Source organism: Mya arenaria, chromosome 15, assembly GCF_026914265.1.
Source record: "Mya arenaria isolate MELC-2E11 chromosome 15, ASM2691426v1".
In the NCBI taxonomy this organism is placed as follows: domain Eukaryota; kingdom Metazoa; phylum Mollusca; class Bivalvia; order Myida; family Myidae; genus Mya; species Mya arenaria.
The window spans coordinates 28,157,107-28,180,484 of record NC_069136.1 but is presented as its reverse complement, the minus strand read 5'-3'; positions in this window follow the sequence as shown (position 1 = coordinate 28,180,484).

Below are 23,378 nucleotides of genomic sequence, written 5' to 3'. Positions count from 1 at the left end.
AAAGACCCATAAACTAAACTTGTAACAACAGATTTGAACTCAATGCGCTCATGGTGTAAGGATATAAGGGGTCGGCATTGCACACAATGGTTGTATCTAATTATTATGGCATTTCAATAGAAATCCCCATCAACAAACATAATTGGTTTTGCGTTGTTTATTACCAGATAGGAATGTGACAGAATACGAATAAATATCAAATGCCATCGAGCGTGATAGCATTGAGTGTTAAAACAAGAAGGTTAATGTCAACCGAGGTGTTAGCAACGTTTGGATTGTTAACAGTTTGTGCTATTATGTGGGATCTGATATTTATTTTATGATACCGAACAAATATTTTGTGAAACATCAATAATGAAGCCCACCAACCCGGCATTCATTCTATACACTGGTTACATCTACGGAACGCTAATCATCTACTAACGCGGTTTTTCATCTAATTAGTATATTTCATGAGCTTGAGAAAGCAAGAAATCTACTTTGGACTGCCCTCGAGTGTGGTAGTTAAATTCACACGAGACATTGCTTGTTATTTAAAAAGTTTCATTAACTCATACAAAAAACTTTTCCTTTTTCCTCCAAGTATGTTTCACTGAGTCATTAAGTAAACTTAAGGTCCGGCAATAGCACTTCAAGCTCGTAGAGGCAGCGCCTTAGTTCATATTTTCTCCCACCTCAGATAAGTAGATCCAATAATTTTACCATGCTAGATATTCTTATCTTGCCCACGGGCGAAGATAAAATGCCCGTATGGAACTCCTTTTTTAATGGTCACAACATTGTAATTACCTCCCTTGTTGATGACTGTCGTCAGTAGCATCAAGGAAATCTTGTCTTATGGTAATATTTAGAACGCTAATTAATTATTTCTCGCTTCAAATGTCACCATAAAACAGTTTTCAAGCACCATTCTCCTTAGAACTATTTAAAAAAAACGATTTGACTATTAACATTAACTGGATCATTGCGCGCATATCCATGACAACCACGTGCTATCGTATATCCACACGCAATTATTTTCACTAAGCACAAAAGAGTTCCAGCAAAAAAATACATTTTTACTTAATTTTGTTTAACTGAGGTGGGAGAAAAAGCATCTACCATAGCCGCTCGTGTAAGATAGGTTCATCCCAACCCTCGCGCAGGGTGTTTTGCGGAAACTCGGTAAACCTCGTTTCCGCAAAACACCATATGCTCGGGTCGGAATGAACCTATCTTACACTCTCGGCCATGGAAGATACTTATGATCTTCAATAAATACGGAGAAAGGAAGCCATGTTGCATTTTTAGAGCATTACCCGATTTATATTTAAATAACAGAGATACACGTGTTCATTTACAATGCAGATTTTACGCATTTCATCTGATTTAATAACCTTGGATAAGTTATCCATAGGTCATTGGTTGGCTAGTTTGCAACATTCGGTGATTGTTAATGATAATTATAAGATAAATATTAAATTATCAAATAACTAACCAGTTTTATGCAATTGACAGTAACTGTTTGCAAGCAGCCGTTTGCAAGGGATAAGTTATCCAAACGTTATATTTTGGCTAGTTTTCAAATAAAAAATATTATTTAAAAAAATTGAAACATTTATCTATAAACTTGTTAGCTAACTTCAACCAAATCAACGAAAGAAAACACTTGAAGACCATTGGAAGCTGCTTATTAAAGCATCCCGATTATATTTTCTTTAGCAGTATTAAAACATAACAATAACAATATGAAGCAAAAATAAATAGCTATAAGAAAACACGTGTTCATTCACAATGCAGATTTTATTTAAAATCATTAAACTTGCATTAGCGGCAACAAAATAGGGATGTATTGTTACATTTGAAGAAAAAACGAGTAACTTATCTGACTTATACGACGATAAGTGTATTGCATATATGTGTGAGCAAATAAATGCATTAATAAATAAATACAGGTTTATAAATAGATAAATAGAAATATTTTTCCGAAAAATAAACATTTGATTATTATCAGAGCTTTTCTAAATAAAATGTATTGGCACGTGGAAGTACCGAAATTCTCGTGCACGGTCCGCTTGGCCAAAATATCAGGGACAATTTCATAGTTCTATGTTACAAATGTGAAATAAAAGAATCACCGGAGCTCAAAATCTTAAATTGATTCACTTGAAAGTATTTAAGTGCAATCATCCATGACACTTATCTTTCTATATGCTGAATTTTAATAAAAAAAATCCAATATTTTGATTCAAACAATAGGTCAAAATGATAAACTACTGAACACCACTTACAGGTTCGGGTTACAGTGAACAATATTTCAAACATAAAGGAAGGCTTGTTAACTTCACAAGACACATACTCATTAGCAGATGAGCACAAAAAAATGCAGATGTTAACGTTAGTCAGCCATACAAAGCTTGTGATCAAACCCTATCACAGGAAAAGCACATTTCTTGAATAAAATATTTCTGCGATGAATGTAATTTTCTGATAGTTTGACAGCGTACTGAAAGTAAACATTTAATTTATAATGCACATATGCACGTGAAATGATTCAAAAACAACTGCGCATGTGTCCACTGTCGACATTGGTTTTGCATTTATGGTAATGGGATGTTCAAGGTACACAAGGGACATATGGACGTTTACCTGTCCTGGGTTATGTTCACGGAAATAATTTGCGTGGCCCTTTATGTTTTCCCGCATATGCAAATTCTCGGAATATAATATCTCTCATGTGTTTCCGTTCCGGATAGAAAAATCCGACCCTAGAGCATCTGCGTTGCCAGGTTACGAGGCTTGCCGAGTTACCGGCTAGGCAGCGTGCCCGAGGGTCTGATTTTTATATCCGGAACGGCTACACATAATAGGTATTTTTCTAGCACACTTTTTTGTGAAAAAAAATACATAGAAAAACGCATTTTTGTACATTTCACCAAAAAGCGCTTGCGACGATGTTTACTGATACTGACGTCATGACGCACAGTAGTTTTTATTAACTGCATACGTCAAGAAGTTCCTTCAGTATCACATGTTTTAAGGTTTGTATTGTTTTGTTTGAAGATATATTTTAGTAAAGTTAATTGGCATGGAACGAAGCTGTTGAACTCTCATTCTGAAAGTTACAAAAAGTGTATAATAAAAAAAAAAGTATTAGGACACAGCACGTGACTCATCTGGCATGGGGAGGGTCCAGATGGAATTTTCCAGCACGGCTGAATTCACGGGAAATGATGCTATCTGTTGTGCAAGAAAAGTATGCGCATGCTGCAAAATTGACATCTTATATTCGAATGTACATATAGCCGTAATTGTAGAATGATAGCCATGTCATACATTAACGTAGTTAGAGTGTATTGTAACCTTATATTCTTGTCTCAGGCCCATGTTGCCAGAATAAGGTCCCACTGTCGCATACTGTTGCCAATGATTATTAACCTGCTGGTCTACATTGGTCTACATACAAATTTCCCTCACGAGCAACCAGATGTAGGAACTTGTTTTGTTCATCAATAATCAGGTTTAAAGTAAATATGAAATATATATATGTTCTATTTGATGAATGTAGAATCGTGTGTATATAATATTACCTATTAACAAATATATAAACGTATTCTTTTTTATTACTAGTATACTATTTCTGTTTTGTAAACTCATATTGAAGGAGGCGAATAAACGCTTTGTTAAACTCGTTGTGATGTTAATAAATATGTTGGCAATTATAACTTTCAGAACACCATCATCTTGATTTATTCAATTGAAATACAATGAAGACTATATACTACTTGCATAATTCACACACAATCAGTGAAATCGCAATAGAAAAATAATAAAACAATCTCTTAATTCAATGTCGGTGATAGGGTGATAGGGTTTACGTGAACCATAAGAAAATCGTCTTTCGAAGAATGCATACCCGATTTCAAACGTATAATGAAATAAATTTTGAAGGACATATTCTCAAGAACACAAACCAATAGCACAACATACATATAACGTATAAAATCGAGAGTCTCGGTTTGATTGAGACACACATGTAGAACATCGACAGTCTCGGATACTAGTAAAATATTGACAGACCGGTTTGATTGAGACTTACATCTAACGTGTTGCATCGACAGTCTCCATAAGATTCAGACCTCCATCCCACATGTCTCGATTAGATTGAGACTTACATCACATTCACACGTAGTTCATGGAGAGTCTCGGTTAGTTTTAGACTTAGTGCCCACGTTTGATATCGACGGTCTCGGTTGAATTGAGACTTTCATTACACCTTTTTGCATCGACAGTCTTGGTTAGTTTGAGACTTACATCCCACGGTTAACATCGACAGTCTCCGTTGGACTGGGACGAGACCTTCATCCAACATATAAAATCGTCAGTTTCAGCTGGAATGCGACTGCTGATACATTGAAATAGAAGGTTAATTTCAGTTCAGTAGGAGCCATACCATTAGTGTTAAACAGTGACAACTGAAACATAAAGATAAAACATTCACAAACATAATATGTTTAGAATAATATTGTTGTTAAAAATGAAAGTTAACATTTACTGAAGAAAGATCATTTTCTTTTCTTTTTAAATAATGGAGTGTTATTTATTTTAGCTGAAACCGTAAGCTTAATTTAATTCTAACTTTTTACAACATTATATTTATCATTCTCTTTGGAACGTCGGAACGATGTTACGCGAGTGTGGTCTTGTGTTGTGGGGGATACCGGCAAGTCCGGGGGAAACCCACTTGTCCGGCTTGGTGACCACATGCCAAACTCAGATGTGGCTAAGCCGGGAATCAGACCCGGGTCGCCTTGGTGAAAAGTGAATGCACTAACCACTGCGCATACCGGACTTCCTTAAGCAAAGGCTGGCAAATGATGCTTTAATTTTAAAATATAATCATTTTAACATCTATAAATATTAGTTGCAATATTATGTTTGATACGTCTGATGCTTATATATAAATCTGTTGAAATGATACCTAAATAATATGCGGTAACATGGCCGTGAATTCAGGAAGGGACACCTGATTTCAGGTAAGGACACCTGCTTTCCCCCTAATTCCAGGAAGAAACATTTGATTTCAGTAAGGGACTCATGCTTTCATGAAAAGACACCTGCTTTCAGGAAGGGACACATGATTTCAGGAAGATTCACCTGCTTTCAGAAAGGGACACATGATTTCAGGAAGAGACACATTATTTCAGTAAGGGATACCTAATTTCAGTAAGGGACACCTGATTTCAGGAGCGGACACATGATTTCAGGAAGAGACACATGATTTTAAGAAGAAACACATTATTTCAGAAAGGGAAAGATGATTTTAGTAAGGTACACATGATTTCAGGAAGAGACACCTGCTTTCAGGAAGGAACTCATGATTGCAGGAAGAGACACATTATTTCAGTTAGGGACACCTGATTTTAGGAAGAGACACATGATTTAAGGAAGAATCACATTATTTCAGTAAGAGACACCTGATTTCAGTTTTCAGGAGCGGACACATGATTTCAGGAAGAGACACATAATTTCAGGAAGAGACACATGATTTCAGTAAGGGACACCTGAGTTCAGTAAGGGACACCAGATTTCAGTAAGGGACACCTGATTTCAGTTTTAAGGAAGAGACACATGATTTCAGGAAGAAACACATTATTTCAGGAAGAGACACCTGAATTCAGGAAGAGACACCTGCTTTTAGTTTTCAGGAGCGGACACATGATTTCAGGAAGAAACACATGATTTCAGGAAGAGACACCTGATTTCAGGAAGAAACACATGATTTCAGGAAGAGACACATGATTTCAGGAAGAAACACATGATTTCAGGAAGAAACACATGATTTAAGGAAAAGACACCTGCTTTCAGGAAGAAACACATGATTTCAGGAAGAGACACCTGATTTCAGTTTTCAGGAGCGGACACATGATTTCAGGAAGAGACACATAATTTCAGGAAGAGACACATGATTTCAGTAAGGGACACCAAATTTCAGTAAGGGACACCTGATTTCAGTTTTAAGGAAGAGACACATGATTTCAGGAAGAAACACATTATTTCAGGAAGAGACACCTGAATTCAGGAAGAGACACCTGCTTTTAGTTTTCAGGAGCGGACACATGATTTCAGGAAGAAACACATGATTTCAGGAAGAAACACATGATTTCAGGAAGAGACACCTGCTTTCAGGAAGAAACACATGATTTCAGGAAGAGACACCTGCTTTCAGGAAAGAGACTCATGATTTAAGGAAGAGACACCTGCTTTCAGGAAGAAACACATGATTTCAGGAAGAGACACCTGCTTTTTCAGGAAGAAACACATGATTTCAGGAAGAGACACCTGATTTCAGCAAAGGACTCATGATTTCAGGAAGAGAATCATGATTTCAGGAAGAGACAAATGATTTTAGGAGGAGACACATGATTTCAAGAGGAGACACGTGATTTCGAGAGGAGACACATGATTTCAGGAGGGCACACATGATTTCAGGAAGGGAAAGATGATTTCGGTAAGAGACATTTGCTTTCAGGAAGGGATACATGTTTTCAGGAGGGGACACATGATTTCAGGAAAGAACACTAGATTTCATGAAAAGAAAAATGATTTCATGAGTGGACACATGATTTCAGGAAGAGACACATGATTTTAGGAAGTATTTTAGATTATGCCATTTCAATGTATAATTATTTTATTGTTATCAAGAATGATTCCTAAAAAAATCAAGCTTTTATTTTATTAATATTATTTTAACTTCATTTTTTAAAGCACCACTCTCACAGATTGACCGTTTTAACATTTTTATTTTATTTTTGTCCTCGAATAAACCAATATTTAAACAACGGTAAATAAAGACTACTGCCAAAAGAATAATGAACACTCTTCTGGTTTACGTTAAAAAAATCATGTCTTATATCGATAAATTCATTATTCTTAAAGCGTTAGCAATTGCTAGCCGGTCGAAGGTTACGATCAGAATCAACGATAAAGCAGGTGCACGTTGCGTCTCTGAAACGGTGCCAATCGGTAATTTTGGTCGTACTACCAAAATCAGCTAACGATCGCCTTAACGATCGTGTCTGAAACGCACCCCAGATACGTTACCATCTACGCAAAAAAGTAATGTACTCTACTATTATGTTTTATTATTTACAGTTCATTTTCTTAATTATGCTAACACTTTTCATTTTTATGCGTCTGTACTTCTTATATATGTAATGCTGTATTTTTAATATTTGAATATTTCATCTTTTTCCGTTATAACAAATAATTTACATTGTTTTGCCTGTTAAATTTAATATAAAAAGCCTTAACAAAACTACATGTTTTATGTATTGATTACAACATTAAACGAAACAAAGATTTATTCGATGTACAATTATATAGAGGATAACTGTTAATTGCAGTGAAAGATCGTGTTTTATTTCAAGAGTGTCATAGAAAAACATAATTTTATTAACGTTACTATGAACACCGTTGTTTTATGTTTAAACGTTGTACGCACGTTGTTTGAGTGTAATTAAACGTGTTGGCGTGAGACCACAGTTATTTTTACTATATGTTTCATACAGACACTAACCTGGCTTTTGACTTATACACATCCCAATTGAAAAACAAGGACATGGCATCTCTAGACTGTCAAAATTTAGTTCAAATACATAACCCTTCAGCCAAGGAGTCAAACAACTAATTTTCAGATTTCCACAAGCTATGATTTTTCCAATATTTACACTGAAAACTATCAATTTCTGCCATGGAGTTTCAAATTCAGTCAAGTTCTCTGCAAAAAGAACATTTTTTGCTTCTTTTTCATTCAATTTTAATAAAATATTGATACTTGAACACTAGCACTCTTTTTTCTGTATTCACATCCGGTCAACGGGGGGCAGATAACTGTGGTCTTGAGCCTGTTAATTGGCATTATCTATCAGTTCGTTCCCTCATCTCTGTCATTTTCTACCCGCGTCCAGTGTTTAACCGGGTTGAAGGCCGTGAAAACTTACTCTAGAGGGTCCCTTAATGAATCTCATGAAAGATTTCCATACACTATTCTTTTTATTCAAATTTGGTCAAAATGTCAACTTTAAAGTACTCCGTATGATGAAATAGCGACAAAAAGGAAATGTCGAAAACTGACATAATCTTGGAGTACCACGTAGTTTACAGTTAATTTATTTTTCGCAGTGTTTTCGTATTTTTCCATTAAAAAAGATTACTGGGTATTTATACCTAGTAGAATTGATTCCTTATGCGTGATTGGTTAGTCAATGATATCACATGATATTACCGAGTTTGGTGTATAGCTCTGGTGTACAATTCCTTTAAAGTTTTTGAGTACCATAATTGATTTTGGTGCCGCCTGCTAGTACGAACAACGACCTACGTCATTCTTATTTCCAGGTTTCACTTTGTGTAACCCTGGTTTAAAAAAGGAACCGAACTTAAAAACAAAACTAGCTTTTTTATTTTTTTACAATAAACAAACAAGCAATTGCCAACAATGCCAATATCACAGCGGGTATGCACAAACACAATTAGTGTTGTAGTCTCCGAAGCTTCAACTGCGGTCTTTAGCTCTGTCAGGACATTTAATAGTTTATACAACGGTCTGTTCCGTCTTTAGTAGGCTCCGTGACGTAAAAATCTAGTCGCATTATTTTGCAGTAAATTGTCGTTAATTGTTTCCATATGTCATGATTTTCTGGCTTCTAAAGTACCCATAATATGAATCCTTCGTTTAACCTCACGGCGCAATCGTTACATACTATTTTGCCATTAATGTTTCAAAGGCCTTCACAAACAATATTTCACTGTTTGTATATTCGTTTCTTTTGATGCTATTCTTCAGCTATCAAAAGAAAGCGTCATAACCTTCCAGTGTCAATATACTTTCCGCGGCGCCCTTTCTCTCCTCCGTCAACTTTATCTTCTAACGTCAATACGTCAAACGGCATTATCATCACCGGTCACTTATATCCGATGCAATCTCTTTGCCGCCAAAGCATTAATGGCTTTCATTAATTCCCTTTGTGTTCTTATCCAAAGTAAGTAAAGAAGTCCCATGGCGGTATCATCCGCCGTCAATAGTTCCCATGGCGTTATCATCCGCCGTAAAAGTTATCATGGCGTTCATCCGCCATCAATAGTTCACATGGCGGTATCATTCGCCGTCAATAGTTCCCATGGCGTTATCATCCGCCGTCAATAGTTCCCATTGTGTTATCATCCGCCGTCAATAGTTCCCATGGCGTTACCATACGCCGTAAAAGTTATCATGGCGTTCATCCGCCATCAATAGTTTACATGGCGGTATCATCCGCCGTCAATAGTTCCCGTGGCGGTATCATCCGCCGTCAATAGTTCCCATGGCGTTATCATCCGCCGTCAATAGTTCACATGGCAGTATCATCCGCCGTCAACAGTTCCCATTGCGGTATCATCCGCCGTCAATAGTTCACAGAGCGGTATCATCCGCCGTCAATAGTTCCCATGGCGGTATCATCCGCCCTCAAAAGATATCATGGCGTTCATCCGCCGTCAATAGTTCTTATGGCGGTATCATCTGCCGTCAAAAGTTATCATGGCGTTCATCCGCCATCAATAGTTCAAAAATGTGGTATCATCAATAGGTTTTATGGCGGTATCATCTGCCGTCAATGGTTCCCATGGCGTTATCATCCGCCGTCAATTGTTTTCATTGCGTTATCATCCACAATCAATAGTTCCCATGACGGTTTCATCTGTAGCGAATATTTTAATGGCGGTATCATCCGCTGTCAATAGTTCCCATGGCAGTACCATCTGCCGTCAATAGTTCTCATGGCGGTATCATCCGCCTTCAATGGTTCTCATGGCGTTAACATCTGCCGTCAACAGTTCCCATGGCGGTATCATCCGCCGTCAACAGTTCCCATTACGATATCATCCGCCGTCGAAGGTTGTCATTGCGGTAATATCCTCCATCAATAGTTTTATAGCGGTATCATCCACCGTCAACAGTTACCATGGGGGTATCATCCGCCGTCAATAGTTCCCCTGGGGATATCATCCGCCGTCAACAGTTCCCTTTACGATATCATCCACCGTCAAAATTTGTCATGGCGGTATCATCCTCAGTCAATATCTTTCATAGCGGTATCATCAGCAGTAAACATTTTCAATGGCGGTATCATCCGCCGTCAACTGTTCCCATTTCGATATCATCCGCCGTCGAATGTTGCCATGGCGGTAATATCCTCCATTTAAAGTTTTCATAGCGATTTCATCCGCAGTCAATAGTTCCCATGGGTGTATCATCCGCAGTCAATAGTTCCCATGGGGGGTATAATCCGCAGTCAATAGTTCATATGGGGGTATCATCCGCAGTCAATTGTTTTCATAGCGGTATCATTCGCAGTCAATAGTTCACATGGCGATATCATCCGCAGTCAATAGTTCCCATGGGGTATCATTCACGGTAAAAAGTATCGATGGGGGTATCATCCGCTGTAAATAGTTCACATGACGATATCATTCGCCGTCAATAGTTCCCATGGGTGTATCTTCCGCTGTCAATAGTTTCCATGGGTGGTAAAATCCGCATTCAAAAGTACCTATGGGAGTATCATCCGCAGTCAATAGTTTTCATAGCGGTATCATTCGCAGTCAATAGTTCCAATGGCGGTATCATCCGCAGTCAAAAGTTCCCATGGGGTATCATCCGCTGTAAAAAGTTTCCATGGGAGTATCATCCTCTGTAAATAGTTCACTTGACGATATCATTCGCTGTCAATAGTTCCAATGGCGGTATCTTCCGCTGTCAATAGTTTTCATGACGATATCATCATTCGTCAATAGTAATAGTCAATAGTTCCCATGGCGTTATCATCTGCCGTCAATAGTTCACATGGCAGTATCATCTGCCGTCAATAGTTCACATGGCGGTATCATCTGCCGTCAATAGTTCACATGGCGTTATCATCTGCCGTCAATAGTTCACATGGCGGTATCATCTGCCGTCAATAGTTCACATGGCGTTATCATCTGCCGTCAATAGTTCACATGGCGTTATCATCTGCCGTCAATAGTTCCCATGGCGTTATCATCTGCCGTCAATAGTTCACATGGCGTTATCATCTGCCGTCAATAGTTCACATGGCGGTATCATCTGCCATCAATAGTTCACATGAAGGTATCATCCGCCGTCAATAGTTCCCATGGCGTTATCATCTGCCGTCAACAGTTCACATGGCAGTATCATCCGCCGTCAATAGTTTCCATGGCGTTATCATCTGCCGTCAATAGTTCCCATGGCGTTATCATCTGCCGTCAATAGTTTTCATGACGTTATTATCCGCCGTCAATAGTTCACATGGCGTTATCATCTGCCGTCAATAGTTCACATGGCGTTATCATCCGCCCTCAATAGTTCCCATGGCGGTATCATCCGCCGTCAATAGTTTTCATGACGGTATCATCCGCCGTCAAAAGTTCCCATGGCGTTATCATACGCCGTCAATAGATTTCATGACGTTTTCATCTGCCGTCAATAGTTCACATGGCGGTATCATCCGCCGTCAATAGTTCCCATGGCGTTATCATCCGCCGTCAATGGTTTTCATGACGGTATCATCCGCCGTCATTAGTTCACATAGCGGTATCATCCGCCGTCAATAGTTCTCATTGCGGTATCATCCGCTGTCAATAATTCTCATTGCGGTATCATTCACCGTCAATAGTTTTCATGACGGTATCATCCGCCGTCAATAGTTCACATAGCGGTATCATCCGCCGTCAATAGTTCACATGGTGGTATCATCCGCCGTCAATAGTTTTCATGACAGTATCATCCGCCGTCAATAGTTCACATAGCGGTATCATCCGCCGTCAATAGTTCACATTCCGGTATCATCCGCTGTCAATAGTTCTCATAGCTTTATCATCCGCCGTCAAAAGTTTTCATGACGGTATCATCCGCCGTCAATAGTTCACATAGCGGTATCATCCGTCGTCAATAGTTCACATAGCGGTATCATCCGCCGTCAATAGTTTTCATGACGGTATCATCCGCCGTCAATTGTTCACATAGCGGTATCATCTGCCGTCAATAGTTCATATGGCGGTATCATCCGTCGTCAATAGTTTTCATGACGGTATCATCCGCCGTCAATAGTTCACATAGCGGTATCATCCGCCGTCAATAGTTCACATAGCGGTATCATCCGCCGTCAATAGTTCACATAGCGGTATCATCCGCCGTCAATAGTTCACATAGCGGTATCATCCGCCGTCAATAGTTTTCATGACGGTATCATCCGCCGTCAATAGTTCACATAGCGGTATCATCCGCTGTCAATAGTTCACATAGCGGTATCATCCGCCGTCAATAGTTCACATAGCGGTATCATCCGCCGTCAATAGTTCACATTGCGGTATCATCCGCCGTCAATAGTTCACATAGCGGTATCATCCGCCGTCAATAGTTCACATAGCGGTATCATCCGCCGTCAATAGTTCACATTGCGGTATCATCCGCCGTCAATAGTTCACATTGCGGTATCATTCGCCGTCAATAGTTCCCATTGCGGTATCACCCGCCGTTAATAGTTCACATAGCGGTATCATCCGCCGTTAATAGTTCACATAGCGATATCATCCGCTGTCAATAGTTCACATTGCGGTATCATCCGCCGTCAATAGTTCACATTGCGGTATCATCCGCCGTCAATAGTTCCCATGGCGGTATCATCTGCCGTCAATAGTTTTCATGACGGTATCATCCACCGTCAAAAGTTCCCATGGCGTTATCATACGCCGTCAATAGATTTCATGACGTTTTCATCTGCCGTCAATAGTTCACATGGCGGTATCATCCGCCGTCAATAGTTCCCATGGCGTTATCATCCGCCGTCAATAGTTTTCATGACGGTATCATCCGCCGTCATTAGTTCACATAGCGGTATCATCCGCCGTCAATAGTTCTCATTGCGGTATCATCCGCTGTCAATAATTCTCATTGCGGTATCATTCGCCGTCAATAGTTTTCATGACGGTATCATCCGCCGTCAATAGTTCACATAGCGGTATCATCCGCCGTCAATAGTTCACATAGCGGTATCATCCGCCGTCAATAGTTCACATGGCGGTATCATCCGCCGTCAATAGTTCACATAGCGGTATCATCCGCCGTCAATAGTTCACATTGCGGTATCATCCGCCGTCAATAGTTCACATTGCGGTATCATCCGCCGTCAATAGTTCACATAGCGGTATCATCCGCCGTCAATAGTTCACATAGCGGTATCATCCGCCGTCAATAGTTCCCATAGCGGTATCATCCGCCGTCAATAGTTCACATAGCGGTATCATCCGCCGTCAATAGTTCACATAGCAGTATCATCCGCCGTCAATAGTTCACATAGCAGTATCATCCGCCGTCAATAGTTCACATAGCGGTATCATCCGCCGTCAATAGTTCACATAGCGGTATCATCCGCCGTCAATAGTTCACATAGCGGTATCATCCGCCGTCAATAGTTCACATAGCAGTATCATCCGCCGTCAATAGTTCACATAGCAGTATCATCCGCCGTCAATAGTTCACATAGCAGTATCATCCGCCGTCAATAGTTCACATAGCAGTATCATCCGCCGTCAATAGTTCACATAGCAGTATCATCCGCCGTCAATAGTTCACATAGCAGTATCATCCGCCGTCAATAGTTCACATAGCAGTATCATCCGCCGTCAATAGTTCACATAGCAGTATCATCCGCCGTCAATAGTTCACATAGCAGTATCATCCGCCGTCAATAGTTCACATAGCAGTATCATCCGCCGTCAATAGTTCACATAGCAGTATCATCCGCCGTCAATAGTTCACATAGCGGTATCATCCGCCGTCAATAGTTCACATAGCGGTATCATCCGCCGTCAATAGTTCACATTGCGGTATCATCCGCCGTCAATAGTTCACATAGCGGTATCATCCGCCGTCAATAGTTCACATTGCGGTATCATCCGCCGTCAATAGTTCACATTGCGGTATCATCCGCCGTCAATAGTTCACATTGCGGTATCATCCGCCGTCAATAGTTCACATAGCGGTATCATCCGCCGTCAATAGTTCACATTGCGGTATCATCCGCCGTCAATAGTTCACATGGCGGTATCATCCGCCGTCAATAGTTCACATGGCGGTATCATCCGCCGTCAATAGTTCACATGGCGGTATCATCCGCCGTCAATAGTTCACATGGCGGTATCATCCGCCGTTAATAGTTCCCATGGCGTTATCATCCGCCGTCAATAGTTCCCATGGCGGTATCATCCGCCGTCAATAGTTCACATGGCGGTATCATCCGCCGTCAATAGTTCACATGGCGGTATCATCCGCCGTCAATAGTTCACATTGCGGTATCATCCGCCGTCAATAGTTCACATAGCGGTATCATCCGCCGTCAATAGTTCACATAGCGGTATCATCCGCCGTCAATAGTTAACAATGCGGTATCATCCGCCGTCAATAGTTCACATTGCGGTATCATCCGCCGTCAATAGTTTCTATGGCGTTATCATCTGTGGTTAATAGTTTTTTTATGGCGGTATTACCCGCCGTCAATAGTTTCCTTGCATATATCCGTAATATTACTTCGCCAGGTATTTGCAATGGTTTGTTTTGTATTTTCTAAGCCACGATTTTTTCATTACCCATGATACGTTTGTTCAATCTACCTCTTTTGTTTTTAGGAGCGCATGTGCACGATTTTCATGACATTGTTTTCTTCAGGTCTAACTTTAGTGTTGCGTGGTGATCTGTAGAAGCACGTACCATGGGTGGTATAGCTGGTTTTATCTGAAATTATACTAAGCGTTTTCAATCTTAACTTACATGCAAAAATCTAACAACTAGACTATTGTTAGTGGAAATAAAGCTCACTCATAACTAAGACAATAGGGGGCATTTAAATAAAACTGGATAAAGTATTATCAGCTTATCGTTTGGGTTAATTTAATTGGCCAATTAATCACTTCTTGATGATAATTGAGCAATCAGTAAACTTTAACGACTTACTGTTACTGTAATAAAGAGTTCACCTGTTTAATATGTGTACTTGTATGTGTATGTGACGTGTACGTGATATTGGATGTGTATTTGTATGTGTACTTAAACGTGTATGTGTATTTTACCAAGAACCTATAAGTGATCTTGTACTTGTTCTTTTATGTGAACGTGTCACTAGCGTCCCCAAGGGTGGGCGCACCCCGTAACTCAGGTTACATTCTTAATGGCGTGTAAAACGTACTGCCACTTTGGTAAAGTTTCAGAGAAAACCAGTGGAAAAACGTTACTATTTTAAAATGTATATGGAAAAGCGATAAAGAGAACACACCTCTGTTCAATCCTCTCTGCCACCGGCCATAAAGGCACAGTAAGGGCCAGAATCGTCGTCGTCGGCAATGTCGTCGGTGAAGGCAGGTTTAACGTGGATAACGTGTTTTGGAAGAGTCTCCGTAGGGAGGTTTGGCTTGTATCTGATATATTATTATATTTATAAATATATGATATAGTTATATGATTATATATTACCATATATTTTATGATACCATATTTAATATGAACGGTTTATGCATGACCTGTATTTATATATTTAAGTACTGACATTTGGCAATGTTTTTTGAAATAATCAAATAAGTGATAAAATATCAAATGAAATGTGACTAAAAATTCATTGAGTTAACTCTGTTAAACACTTCTGGGTTTAATTTACGAATTTCTCTTCCAAACTGTTCTGAGTAATGGTGTGTTACTGAATATTCGTAGTTCATAATAATTATGAACATCCTCAATTTGAACATATAATAATAAAAATATGTCTCCGATACGAAATATGTCAGAACTGACAGAAGTCCTTTTAAAAAATCTAATATACCCTGTGCAAGTATCACCAGTCTTCTCATCAGTATTGCTCCTGGTCGCGATGACGTCAGCGACTTGCACGGGGTTATTTTTACCGTGCAGTCTAACAAGGAACTTTATAAACCCGCTGATCGTCGGGAATCTGCAGAAAAGAAATGTTCTCGATTCCTGTCATCAGGACTCAATGATGTCATTGATATGACGTCATCGTTATGCAGACGCTGTTTCTTCCCTTGTTAAATCACAACTAATATTATAAACCCATGAATGGTTAAAACAAATACCCCAAACACTCGCTCGAGTGTAAGTTGTTGTTTTTTCAGTCGAACATAGGACATAACTTAACACACAGCTTGACCACAATGATACATTCGTGCTAGTAAACGTATTCATGTATGTGTATTTCCAATGTAAAAACATGTGCCAACTTTAATCTAAATATTTTGAACGACTCCTTAGTAATGGCAAAAGATTAACAAATCTTTGAGACGCCGACGCCTCCACTGTCGAGATCCACCAAGACTGCTTCAATAAATGACAATCAGGGGCGTAGCTTGACGAAAATATATGTGTAGGCCCCTTTTTAAAGTACTGACCATATGAAAATTTCGATAAATAATATACGAAACATTAATGTCGCGTGAAAATGAATTTTAGAACATAGGAAAACGATATATTTGAATATTTGAAATACCAAAGCGCATTTGTCGGAATTTCATATTTTAGACCATTCTCCCTTCCAACCTCCCTATGCCTTCAGTTTTTATTGCAGATTTGGCATTTTTATTTTTTCGTTTTTTCTGAAAAATGTGTAGGCCGCGGATTACACGGCCTATAGGAAGCTACGCCCCTGACAATATAACGGTACATACTTAAATACAGATGCCTTGTCAACCACTTTGGTAGCAAATAGTCTCCCTGCGAGGCCATGCGAGTCGAAGAAGCAGACGGACTTGTCTTTGTTGATGAAGACGGAGTGAGAAAGCACGCCGACTGTGATCAGTTTTACTCCTGGCTTCTGGCATAATTTAAGCATGCTCTAAAAATGTAAACGTCAATGTAAATACATAAATCATACATTATTAATCTCTTTAAAGCTGCACTCTCACAGATTGGTCATTTAAACAACTTTTTGTGTGCTTTTTTTGTCCAGGAAAGAGCAACTCTTTGCGTCAATATCTGCAAACCAATTATCAAAGTTTGCTGATAAAAAATCAGATCGTAGATTTTCATATTTCCGTTCGAAAATTACTGTTTTATGACTTAAACCGTTACTAACGGTTTAAGAAACATGCATAAAACATCATTTTTTAAACTTAAATATGATAATTTTTGTCAGCAGTCTTATATAACTGGTTTAAATGGATTTTCGCAAACTTTGGCTCATTCCAAAACAAAAAAAATATAAAAGTTATCAAAACATTCAATCTGTGAGAGTGCAGCTTTAAACATGTACTCTTCTTTTAACTCATGTGTATATAAAATAAGAAGAAGAAGAAGAAGAAGAAGCAGAATAAGAAGAAGAATAAGAAGAAGAAGAAGAAGAAGAAGAAGAAGAAGAAGAAGAAGAAGAAGAAGAAGAAGAAGAAGAAGAAGAAGAAGAAGAAGAAGGAGCAGAAGAAGAAGAAGAAGAAGAAGAAGAAGAAGAAGAAGAAGAAGAAGAAGAAGAAGAAGAAGAAGAAGAAAAAAGAAGAAGCTTGCCTTGAATGGCATAAGGCCGTCTTTGTTCTTTGTGGAGGACATTCTCCATTCAGAGTTTGTCACTTTTATGTCCCAAACTTTGTCAAAAAGGGGGACCCCTGAGACGTCAGCATCGAGCAAGTCGTCTATGGCGATGCGACCATCATGTTCTCCGCTGAGTTCTTTATTGAGTCTTAAAAGGCGGGAAAAGACAAACAAGATGAAAAGAAGTAAATAATGGTTAAAAGAAGAAGTCAATAGTCAGAAGTAGAAGTCAATAGTCACAATTACATATACATTTATAGTTATAAATGTCAACAGTAAGTATAATTGGTAAATAACAAGTCATATAAGTCAATACTTAGAATTAAAGATCTTTATTCAGTAGTTAAATTCAATAGTTAAAAGTAGAAATTAAACAGTTTGACAAAGTCTGTAGTCAAACGTAGACGTCAACACTTAATTGTAAGGAAGTCAATGGCTGATTTGTCGAAAATGTCAATAGTAGTATTCAAATCCAATAAGTAATGGTAAAAGTCAAAAAGTAGATAGTCAATAGTTGGAAGTAGAAGCCAATGAATAGTCATGCAAGTCAATTTTAGCAGTTTAAGACAATAGTTGATAAAAGTCAATGCGAAGTCATACAAGCTAATTTTAGTTAAAGTCAATAGTCAATAGCAGAAGTCAATAGCAGGTAGTAAAAGACAATGTGTAGTAATACAAGCCGAAAGTAGTTATAACCAATAGCTAATAGTAGAAGTCAAAAGTAGGTATTAAAAGTCAATTTATTGTTATAAAAGTCAATAGTAGTTAAAGTCAATAGTTAATAGTAGAAGTCAATAGTAGGTAGTAGAAGTCATTGTATAGTAATAAAAGTCAATAGTTGTCAAAGTCAATAGTTAAAAATAGAAGTCAATAGTAGGTAGTAGAAGCCAATGTGTAGTAAGACAGGCCGACAGTAGTTAATAGTAGAAGTCAATAGTAGGTAGTAGAAGCCAATGTGTAGTAACAAAAGTCAATAGTAGTTAAAGTCAATAATTAATAGTAGAAGTCAATAGTAGGAAGCAGAAGTCAATGTATAGTAATAAAAGTCAATAGTAGTTAAAGTCAATAATTAATAGTAGAAGTCAATAGAAGGAAGCAGAAGTCAATATAAAGTAATAAAAGTCAATAGTAGTTAATGTCAATATTTTATAGTATACGTCCGTAGTAGGTAGTAAAAGTCAATGCATAGTCATACAAGTCAATAGAAGATTAAGGCAATAATTAATAGTAGAAGTCAATAGTATGCAGTATTAGTCAATGTGTATTTATACGAGCCAATAGTAGTTAAAACCAATATTAATAGTAGTAGGTAACAAAAGGCAATAAGTCATAGTAAAAGTCAAAAGAGGGTTGTAATAGCCAATGTCTAATAATACAAGCCAAAAGTAGTAGAAGACAAAAAAAGCTGTTTGAGAAATCAATAGAAATCTGAGCTTAAAGTAAGGGAGGCTGCGAAACACAACTTATTTGTCATCAAGATAGGGGGATTTTATACGATGGTAATGAGGAAAGTAGTATATGCGAGTATCAGCGAGCCGACAAGAACAATATTAGATTATTTATATGAAAAGCTGCAGAAACCAAGTCCTGCAGTTAATGGAGGTAGATGACAAATACTGGAGCCGAAATTAAAGTGGACGTTCACAAGCGATTCATAAACTTAACTGCAATACATGAATATATATCTACACTTCCAAGTACGTGTACACGTGCTGTTTCTGAACCGCCTAACTGTAATAAGTCAGAAAATGGGCATGTTAAAAGGCAAACCTCAGATATGAATGCAACCTGTTCCCACTTGTCATGATTCTATTGATCATCTGGGGCGTGAAGTCAACTTTGCCTTTCCCGATTAGTTCATCCCAGAAAATCGCGGCGGACATAGCGAGTGTCGTGCACTGGGATCCGGCGAATGGGCCGCCTAACTCCACCTGGGAGCTGGAGCCGTAGATTTGGGTCCATTTGCCTGAAGAGATAGACAATATATGGTAGAACGGGAATGTCAAACATGTTTCTGAAGTTAATAGTTTACCAACATCAAGAACAGCTATGAAAGATAAATATTGCGAGGGCGGGTTTCTAGAATCCAGAATATGGACCAGTAGGTCAAAATGGATATAAGTGCTGTATACTTGGGTCCAGGTGCCTAGAAACAATACAAATGTAACGGTTTACATGTTGAAATTGGTGACCTAGGATCTATTGAATCTATCGTAAAGGCCACACGGGCAACTATCGCCGTATATGCGAGTCCGTTTCCCTTCAAACACTCTCGTATCGATGGCACCATTTAAAAAAGCCGAACCTACATTTTTTTGTTATTTCGGGGGTTTCATCTTTTTATTAACATATTTTTGTTTGCCGCCTTTTCTGAAAACACCGGACGTAACAGCCAATAGAAATTAAGTTTACTGGTCAGTAGAAGTTGCAGAAAAACCCGAACCTACATGTCATTGTATATGACATTTTATATTGTTTTTTTTTTGTATCTCCTGAAAAAGTACAAAAATGTAAGTTCGGCATTTTTAAATGGTGCCATCGATATATAACAGCAAAAATGCCAATGGAATGGAAAGGGCCACACAGCGCGCCCGCCAATGTACCGAAGACTATTTTGACACAATTGTAGATCATTATCCATACAAATTATGTTTGTCGATTTTTCTAAATCAAGGATGGTGCACTGGTATGACAGAGATGCGGCATATTGACAATAACGATACAACAACGATTTGTACCGTACAAGACTTACAGTTCGATCACACACACGAGCACGCACGCCGAAACACACGCACGAGTACGATAGTTATTTAAAGGCCGACGTGTTGTAGGTTTTCATATACGAATCCATTCAATACAATAAAATTAAAATCAATGCTTACCAGTTTTCACTCTTCCGCCTTCTCCAGACTGGAACAATAAAATAATCTTAATAGTACAACTCTGCTCCTCATAAACTATGGTTACACCTAAAACAGGTATTGAACTTTACTGTCACTGAAGGCATGAATGAATGAATGAACGAACGAAATAAACCGGAATGAAATGGATGGATGGATGGATGGATGAACGGACGGATGAACGAAAATATCAATTAATCAATAATTGAATACTTTAATAAATTATAAATCATTTAGTCATTAACATTTTGCATGTATCGCCCAATAACACCTATAGCATACTTCCAAGAGATTGAAACGTAATACCTCATGTATCGACATTCTTGGAATGGATATTGCAATTACTTCTGCATAAGCACGGTCAAAATTAGCCAGACGCTGTTGAATTTCGCACTAAATTTCGTTTAACATTAGTCAAATCCTTGAAGAAATATGCGAACGGTTCGGGACTCGAGCCCGTCTGACCACCGGAACATAATAAGTAATCAGATCGGCTTCAAAACATGACTTAAGTTAAATGAAAATACCATGAACTATTTATTTTAAGGATTCATTTTCATATATCACTATTTTCATCATCATCATCATTATTATTATTATTATTATTATTATTATTATTATTATTATTATTATTATTATTATTATTATTATTATTATTAGGATAATTAGAATTAGGATAATTAGAATTAGTATTAGTAGTGTACTTTTTATTATTATTATTATAATTATTTTATTTTTTTTATTATTATTATTATAGTAATAGTCTCTCCCTTCTGAACTAGCCCGATGACTTGTTCTAAACTTCAGACAAACTCGACACAATCATATTATTTCATATAATACAATATCCCCAATGATGTAAATACTTCATTTTTTTACCATGCAATCGTCATAGTTGCCCGATATACAGCTAGCGCTTCCGAAAATTCCCATTTTATTCGCAAACGTGTATGCGTGCTTATGATATCAACGAACTTATCGTACTGTCGTCATAGGTATGGCGTTCCAATATCTGGAGGTATTATGACGTCATTTCTTGGCGTTTGTCTCGATATGTCATCAAACACGTTTCTGAACTGATTATTCTAATTTCATTTTTTGTTACTTGTTCCATGCATAAAAATGCGAGTTGAAGAAATGATTATTTTTTTTAAGACAGCATATGCCTCTGATTGGCAATAATTAGTTAAGCGGAGGATAAACAAAAAAATCTTTAAAACCGTCATTTGTCTTGGCTATATTTAAGCAATAAATGAAGATAAAACACCTTTTTCGTGCCGAATACTTTAGTTTCGGTCAGAATCTTGCGTAAAAATATTTTTAAACAAATTTGAGAGTCTGTGAACCCAATCTCATGGCATATATTTGAATTAAGAATATTTGTTTCGAATTATGAAATATTGTGGTTAAATTTGCATTGATATTTTATTGCAATGCTTACCAGTATTTTTAAACTTGTATATTTTTTTCTGAAAATTCGATTAAGTTTTTTAAATCCTATCTAATAGAAAACAATTAGTTAAAGTCGGAAACATACAGTCTGGCTTGCATTACCATCAGGAGTACCTCAGGGATCCATTCTTGGTCCACTGCTGTTTCTTATATAATCAATGACATTGCGCTTTGTAATAAGAACATGAACATCGATTTATTTGCAGATGACTCAACATTGCATGAAACCGGTAGTAGTATAAACACCATTGAAAGAAAACTACAACGACATCTTAATCTCGTTGTCGATTGGTGCCAAATAAATAACATGTCATAGCATCCATCTAAATCCAAGTGTATGGTTATCGGAAATATAATATAAAACAAAACAAGTTAGTAAATTAAATCTTACAATCGATGGAACAGCATTAGAAAATGTGACTGTGCAAAAACTACTTGAAATCTATATTGATAATAACCTAAAATGGCGTCCGCAAATAGATAATGTTTGCAAAAAATTATCAACTGTAAAATCTCAGTTTTGAAACGTCTATTGTTCTACCTCAATGATGAGATGAAACGTCTATTTTACAATGCATATATCCTTCCAATATTGGATTATTGTTGTCATATTTATGGCTAAGGAAACTCAAGTTACTGACATAAAGTTAAATCCTTGCAAAATAGGGCTGCAAAATCATTCTTAAGATTCCTAAATGATCATCTTCAAACGATTTGTTACAAGAACTTCAGTGGCTAACTATTACAAACAGGTGAATATATCACTGTGCAACCCTTGTTTATAATACCCTTAATGGAAAGGCCCCGAGGTATATGTCTGAATTGCTAATCTTTGCAAATAATGAACGCTATTCTCTAAGATCAACTTCAAAACAAGATTTAGTTTTGATACAAACACCGCGAACAAACTATTTCATGGATTCTTTTTGATACTACAGTATGACGGCTTGGAATACTATTCCGGATGAAATACGAAATGAAAAAAGTTAAACACATTTAAGCATAAATACAAAGTGCACCTCTTGAAATGTGCATATCATGTTTAATAAATTGTTGTGTTTAATTGAGTGTCTGTCGGCGTGTACATGATGTATATTGAAATAACTCAAATTGGTATATTAATAAAACATAATTTGTATAAACTAATTATAATCAAAACATCAATAGTACTTGTATACGAATGTATAAGTGCGATGCAGATGTTTTATGATTTAGCAAATGCATTTTGTTTTTGTTTGTATGTTTTTCTTCATAGAAGGCCACATTGTAAATATGATGTTGTTATGGTTAAATCTGTAAGTATGTCATAATGTGTTATACCTTCTCTTAATTAAGATATTAAGTATAATAATAATAATAATAATAATTATTATTATTATTATTATTATTATTATTATTATTATTATTATTATTATTATTATTAT